Source organism: Marmota flaviventris, chromosome 12 (genome assembly GCF_047511675.1).
Source record: "Marmota flaviventris isolate mMarFla1 chromosome 12, mMarFla1.hap1, whole genome shotgun sequence".
Lineage (NCBI taxonomy): Eukaryota > Metazoa > Chordata > Mammalia > Rodentia > Sciuridae > Marmota > Marmota flaviventris.
In genome coordinates, this window is record NC_092509.1 from 32,326,727 (window position 1) to 32,334,898 (window position 8,172).

An 8,172-nucleotide genomic window follows, 5' to 3' on the forward strand; every position below is an offset into this window, starting at 1 on the left:
AACAGTATTCTAAATCAAAATAAATCAAATAATTGCTGGGGAATAGTATTGGTCAACTTATATTATTATATTGTATGCATGTATGAATATATAACAATAAACCCCATCATTATGTACAACTATGATGCCCCAATAAAAAATATGGGAAAAATCAGTTAATTGGCAACTTTTATTTGACTTACTATTCTCCATAAATTACAGATCAAGAAAGGAAGATAAATTTGATAAAAAAAAATGTATGAGGAAGTATGTGGGCAAATGAGGTCTAGTCTAGGGAAAACTGAATTTTCATATGCTTTTCTTAAAATTTGAAAGTAACAGAAAATTTTAAATGAGGCCCAAGTATGATATATAGGTGAGTAGAGTCTACAGAGGAATAAGAAAATGTTTATTTTTGCTAACATGAAAATTTAATAGAAATGTTTGTGAACTGAAATGAAGAATAGTTTTATAAGACCAGAGGTATAAATAAGACATATGTATATTTAGTATTATAAATTTCTATAGATAATATACACTCTTTTACAAAGAACTCTTTCAACAATGTAACTTGGAAATGTTGAGAAACATTGACTTTTCTTTTGTCAATTATAATAGAAGGAGAATAATATTCTATAAGATATGCTTTTTATGTAATTTTGAAAGTTGGCTTAAATTATAAGGTAGGAATAAATAAAAATCTAAAATACAAGTGTTGTAAGTTAGTTTAACCAATAATTTAATCATATCTTGAATATTTATTTATTTGGTACTGAGAACTGAACCGAGGGGCACTTTACTACTCAGCTATATCTCCAGTCCTTTTTTAATTTTTATTTTGAGAGAGGGTCACACTTTGTTATCCAGGCTGCCCTCAAACTTGCCATCTTCTTGCCTCAGCCTCCCGCATCTCTAGGTTTATGTGTGTGTGCCATTGTGCCCAGCTAAAATGTTTTTAGAAACTGACAAATGTGTTTTCAAACTAATATTTTTAAATTAATTTAAATTTCATTTTACTTTTATTCTGTTTCTAAAGTTGCAAAGATCAATATTTGTCTGTTCGTACAGACTATGACATTCCATGATGACTAATGTTCAAGTTGAGTCAGAGTGATAGTCTGTCATATTAAAATCAAGAGTGACTATAGGAAAGCAGTCATTTTTACAAGCAAACATCCTGTCATGTAATGTGGGAGCAGGGGAATCATATGTCATAAAATAATAGATCTTTAAGACTTACGTGTCTGTCCATTGACATAAATAGTATATAAAAAAGCTAATTGTGTTTATTTATGCTTTTTCTCTCAGTGTTCCTGTATTTTATTAAAGTTTTAGAAAATAGTGTGAAGATAAAGATGTTTTTTTATCTTGTGTGTGTGTGTGTGTGTGTGTGTGTGTGGTGCCGAGGATTGAACCCAGGGCTTTGTGCATGCAAGTCAAGCAGTCTACCAACTGAGCTATATCCCCAGCCCCAAGACTTGTTTATATTTAAACATACAGTATTTAATATAATTCCTAAGATTTTTTTAAAAACAGCCTTGAGGCTGAGAATGTATGTAGTTCACTGATAAAGTACATGTTTTGCATGAGCAAGGCCTTGAGCCAATCCCCAGCACCAAAATGAAGGCAGGCAGAAAAGAGGAAGAAAGGAAGGGAAAAGTGAGGAACCATGGAAGGAAAGAAGGAAGAAAGGCAGGCGGAAAGGCAAGAGGGAAAGGAGGTAGGAAGGCAGGGAAGGGAAGGACCAAAGATGCAGCTTGGTGGTAGAGTGTGTGCTTAGCATGTACAAGGCTTAGGATTCAATTCCCAGCACTGCAATAAAAATTTAAGTTAAAAATTTTAAAAAGCCATTCCATAGAAATGTCATCAGAATGTCACACATGTGCCCACTTGGCAACGGCTCTCAGCACACATGGTTATATGTTATGCAAATTTTAAAATGATCATTACAGCTAAATAAAACATAATAATAGGAGAGTGGCTAATATTACTTTGTATATTGTAATTATATTGCTCCAGTCTTTGAAAATAGTTGTTACTCTAATTTTTCTTAAAGATAGTTGAATAATTATATGACTAATTATTTGGTTAAGTATTAGAATTTATCTTTCATTTAAAATGAAATATCAATTTTTCTAAAAACATACTTGATTGTAACAAGATTTATTGAAAAGGAAAAGGAAAATTATTTTAGGTAGCATTTATCCAGAGATATATTCTATTTTCTTTCTTTAAGAATTTCATTTATTTATTTTTATGATTCTGGGAATTGAACCCAAGGCCTCAGTCATACTGGACAAGCACTCTACCATTGAGTTACTTCCTCTCATTTCTTAATAGGAAGATTTTCATAACTTTACTCTCAAAGTTTATTTTTATCTTAATAACTGTAAGGATCACTGTAAAGTTATATAAATAAGTCACAATGCCTTCTTAAAAAGCATACTGCTGCTCATGGAATTTATAGTATGGGTTATAACAAAAGTAACATGAATTGTTAACTTCTTTACTTTTTTACTTTGTTGTTCTTATAGAGTCTTTTTCTTAGACAAGTATCTGGTACATAAGTAGTTAAAAGTATTTGTTGAATGAATGAAGGTAATATAGAGCATGGAATGGAGGCAACACGGATCAAAACCCTATTCCACCAGATCTAGGTCTTGGACTAAAGATTTGTTTTCTCTTAGTCTATTTTCCTCAAGTGTATAGTGGAACTAGTAATGCTATCTCTTTCATATGGCTTTTGAAAAGCATTCAGAGCTAAGGCTTATGTTCCATGCATGCAATTATAACCAAATAATAGAATTCTGTACTTGTGCATTTTGTTTTTACTGGTGTAGATTTTTTCATTTAAATTTACAGCTGTTGTACATGTGACGTAACCATTTGAAGACCACCAGTACATATGTCTCTATTTAGAAAATTAAAATAAAACCTTCTGGGCTGCCTCACTTATTGGAACTTTACAATGAGTCTTTAAGAGCTCTTATAAATAATAGAATGCCTGAGTCTGGATTATTCTTTATTTATTTATTTGTGGGTAGAGAGGGTACCAGGGATTGAACTCAGGGGCACTCCACCACTGAGCCACATCCCCAGCCCTATTTTGTATTTTATTTAGAGATAGGGTCTCATTGAGTTGCTTAATACCTCACTTTTGCTGAGGCTGGCTTTGAACTCTCCATCCTCCTGTCTCAGCCTCCCAAGCAGCTGGGATTACGGGTGTGCATCACCACACTGGGTTGAGACTGGATAATTTATATAGTAAAAAAATCTATTTTGGCTCATGGCTCTGGAGACTGAGAAGTCCAATATTGGGTAGGAACATCAGTGAGGGTCTTATGCTGCTTCATAGCATGGAGGAAGGAAGTGGAAAGGGGAAGCAGGTACCTAAGAAAGAGAGAAAACAGGGCCCAGTTTCTACAATAGCTAATTGGCTAATCCACTCACAAGGGCTCTGCTTCCACTAGGACTCACCTACCGTGTTCCTCACTGCTGTGTGGAGGAATTAAGGTACCAATAGGTGAACTTTTGGGGGACTCACACAAACTATAGTGAAACCCTGGTGGATTTAGTATACTGGAGCAAATCAGAGAAGGGAGATAATGGGGAGGGGGGAGCAGGAAATGGGTACAAGAGGAACCTCATGAACTTAGAGACCATACATAGACCACATGTGAGTTCTCCCTTCTCAGCTACCGCTTACAGTGCCATTTAGCTCCCTGTCTCTCTGTTCATTCATTCCTCTCAGGATATTTACTCCTTCAAAGTTATCAATGGTTGTTCCTAGATTCCACAAACAAACCTAAATCTTCAAATACCACACGTTCTCATTCATATGTGGAAATTTTAATAAATGATTTCATGGCAGGAAAGAGTAGAACTCTGGTTACCAGTGAATGGGAATGGTTGTAGGGGTGGAGAATAGGGGGAAGCTAGTTAATGGCTACAAAATCACAGTTAGAGGGGAAATAAATCCTAATGTTGTAGAGCTCAGTAGAGTGACTAGAGTTAACAATAATTTAATGTATATTTCAAAATAGCTAGAAAAGAGGATTTTGAGTGAAATTCTTCACGGAGGATTTTGAATGATAAATTTTGGAGGTGATGGATATGCTAATTGCCCTGATCTGATCATTACATATTGTATACATGAATGAGATATAAGGCACTCCATAAGGATGTACAAATGTTACATACAAATATTATGTATCAATTAAGAATAACTAAAATTAAAATGTAAATGAATGAAATTTTAAAAAGAGCTCTTATGATAACAATCATATTCCCTCAAAGTCTTTGATGACAATAATTTTCTTACCTCCTTATTTCTTGACACCCTCAGGAATTGAGTCCAACAGTGTCCACTGTGATAAGCCTACCTGATCCTCCTCTGAGAAGACATAGTAGACCATTCTATTCCCTTTGTTCCCACTAGTTCTTACTCTACTTTTCCCTAAATTATCTCCTGTTGGCAACTGTTTAGAAAGCATCAGGGACAAAAATCAAGATGTGTTCACTCTCCTGTATTCTTCCTTGTCTGGTTTCCACAGTTGCTGTTTCACATACTGATGAGTGACCTATAACTTGTGATCCTTTTAAATCTATTTGAAACATCATCTATAAAGAGGCATGTGCTCCATAAAGCATTGAAAAGATAAAAAAAAAAAAACACTAAGAACCTCACTTACAATGGAATGAAGAACACATTATTTAGAAAGTAGATGTTTAAGCTCTATGACTCCAAAGTATTGAACAGTTCAACAAGTGTTAATAAGTGTCTGCAGTCATATGATAGCCCTGATCCCAAGATATAGAGTATTACCCATCCCAACAAGCTCCCTGTTTCCCTTTGTAGTTATATTTGCCAAACGCCTGATCCCAGGAAACCACTAATCTACTTTGTCTCATCATGATTTTGCCTTTCCTGAAACATACAAATGCAATGAGGCAGTATGTAGTGTTTTGTTCTGGTTTCTTTTACCTAGCACAGTATTTCTGAGTTTTGATCCTGTTGGTTTATCAAAAATCAAGAGTAATGTTCCACTGTTTGGAAATAGCACAGTTTGTTTCTCCGTTCACCAGCATTGGTGATTACATATTCTAAATACATGTCTTTTATTTGGTCTGTTTTTGCAAGTGTTTTGTGAATACCTCATGGATTGTATCTTAGTATTTTCATTTTTAGTGTCTGTCAAAGAGCAGAAATTTTAATTTTGGTTAAGTCCATTTTTTTAAATGGATTATGCTTTTGGTACACTGCATCTAAAAAAAATTTCTCTAACCATGGTCACAAAGATTTTCTCCTTGGTCTTATTCTAAAAATTCTATAATTTTAAATTCTACATTTATGTCTGTGATTCACTTTAAGTCAATTTTTTATGGTTTGAGATAGAAATTAAATAGTGGGGTTTTATTTGCATATGAATATAATTATTTTGTTTATTTTTTAAAAAGACTATTGCATATCCAAGAGATATGTGAATACTAACACACAATGAGGTGGGAGGATAATAGAAGTTCATTGGATTAGACAAAGAGGGATGAAGGGAAGGGGGGATGGGAATAGGAAAGACAATAGAATGAATGGGACATAACTTTTCTAAGTTCTCATATGAATACACGACCAGTGAAACTCCATCATATCATGCACAATTGCAAGAATGTGATCCTAATTAGAATAAGTTATATTCCATGAATGTATAATATGTCAAAATATATTGTCATGTATATCTAAAAGGAACACACAAAAAATATCATCTGATCTGCATTTAACTATATATTCACACTTTTGTCAAAATTCAATTGATTATATGTAAGTGGTCTATTTATGGATCTTCTATTCTGTCCCTTTGATCCAGGTTTCTTTTGCCATATCACACAGTCTTGATTACTTAGATTTACAGTCTTAAAACCAGATAGTATGAATCTTCTCATTTTTTTTCAAAGTTGTTTTGGTAATTTCTTTTTGATTTATTTTTTCACATAAATTTTAGAATCAGCACACTTAGTCTTTAGGAATCTTATTTGGGATCACATTTAACCTATTAATCAATTTAGAGAAGAAATGACAACAATGTTGAGTCTTCTAATCCATGAACATGGCATATCTCTATTTTTATCTTCTTTGACTTATCTCATCAAAATTTTATAGTTAAGCATGTAGATTTTGTAATTTGTCAGATTTATACCTAAATAATTAATGCTTTTTGGTGTTCTTTGAAATATAATTTTTAAATATTTTAATATAAAAATATTTACTTTCTTTATTGTTAATATGTAAAAAGAATTTTTCATGCATTTTGTATATTGATCTTATATCTTAAAATCTTCCTAAAAGTCACTTATTAGCTCTAACAGTGTTTTTAGACTCTTTGGGATTTTTCTGTGTACCCAATCATGTCTTTTATAAATAGAAATAGTTTTATTTCTTCCTTTACAATCTGTATGACTTTTAATTTATTTTTCATGCCTTATTTCACAGGTTAGGACTTTCAATATGATGTTGAATAGAAATGATGAAAGTGAACATGGACATCCTTGCCTTGTTCTATTATCCAAATCATATTCCTATTTCCAAGTTTAGGGTCGTAAATACAAAAATGTTAAACACATTTGAATTTTGCTCTAATTTTTTTTTAATTTGTAAAGTGGCTTATTTGGCTCACTGTTCTTAATAATATTAATAATCATTTATAACTAAAGGAAATAACCTACCAAACATGATATCAAAATATGTTTTGGGGAGTGCTGGGGAGTGATATTAGTCAAATATTATTGTTATATTGTATTATATTGTATCCAGATACCATCAGTATGTACAACTATAATGCACCAATAAAAAATGTGAGAAAAAATACATTTCAAGAAAATTAGATGTAACTTCTCTTAAAAATAAAAAATCAGCTCCCTAATGCTTACCATAGGCTGCGTTCTACCACTGACTAAAAGGAAGCAGATAAACCTGCCCTGCATACAACTCAGTCTAGGCCCTGTCTCTGGTCTGTATTTTAAATGGGGAGGCATGGGGAAAAATTATCAAATCATAGCACTTTTAACAAGAGAAAGTAGTTTTAAAAATAGAGGGAATACCATAAAACTGAAATTAAATATTTTAATTTGTTTCAAGGGATAAATAATATATACTATATATTATGAGCTATGCATTAAGATATGCATCTTCTAACAATTCTCCAAGGTAAATACTATTATTTCTTTTTCACAAGTGAGGAAACTGAGGTTAAGAGGGTTTCAGTCTCTTACATGAGGTAACATAGTATGGTGGCTTTATATTGTGGTAACTTAGCTGGAATTGTGTATCCCAGAACTGCCTGGCTTGTGTGGCTCCTGTTGGCCACATGAGAAATCTGTGGGAGATTTGAAACAAGGAAGTGAAGCAGCAGCCATTTCACTAAGAAGCATGACCCTGCTGATCTTGTTTATTTTTCTGGAGCAAAGTACAGCTGGAGTCATGGCTCCCTTCGCTCCTGTCCATCTCCTCCTTTGGGTTCTCTCTATCCTTGGCCAGGATAAGTACAATTAGGGACAGTGTAGTCACCATATTATGTTATTCCGAGTAGGTGTACTTGCTTCCACACCTTGGGTCTGGCTTTCCCTACCAACAGCCTGCTGGGCTTGAGGCCCACCAGCAGAGTTATCTTGGCACCCTTTCTAGGCTCCCAGCCATCTAAGTCCAGATTAGTAACTTTATCTGATCTTCCAACTATATCCTCTCCTTTATAGATCTCTACTGCCACATCTCCCACAATATTGTATAAAGTCTAATTTCTATAATTCTACTTCTTTGAATTATTAGCTGACACTTACAACAGGCAACTTCTGGAGTAGTTTCTCAAGCCCTGTCTGGCTCTAAGGTTCATTTGAGTCTTTCTTTTATACTAAAGAAAAATGATTAAGATTTATACTGCTCTATTTGGGTGATGCTCACTATCAAACTTGGTTGATTGTTACAAATGATATAATTACTTGGTTGTTATCTTGCTGCAATTGGCAGGTTTCATGGCAGTTTGAACCTCTTTTGTGTTTCCTAACACATGCTTTTTTGGTACTGGGGATTGAACTCGGGTGCTCTACATTCCCTGTCCTTTTTATTTTTAATTTGAGACATAGTCTTGCTAAGTTGCTGAGACTGTCCTTGAACTCATGATCATCTTGCCTCAGTCTCCTGAGTTT

At 33.7% G+C, this 8,172-nt stretch overlaps 1 pseudogene; it reads left to right on the forward strand.

The window, feature by feature from the left end:
- Nucleotides 1-6,883: 6,883 nt before the first annotated feature.
- On the forward strand, nucleotides 6,884-7,007 carry LOC114087237 (small nucleolar RNA SNORA51; annotated as a pseudogene).
- Nucleotides 7,008-8,172: the final 1,165 nt, after the last annotated feature.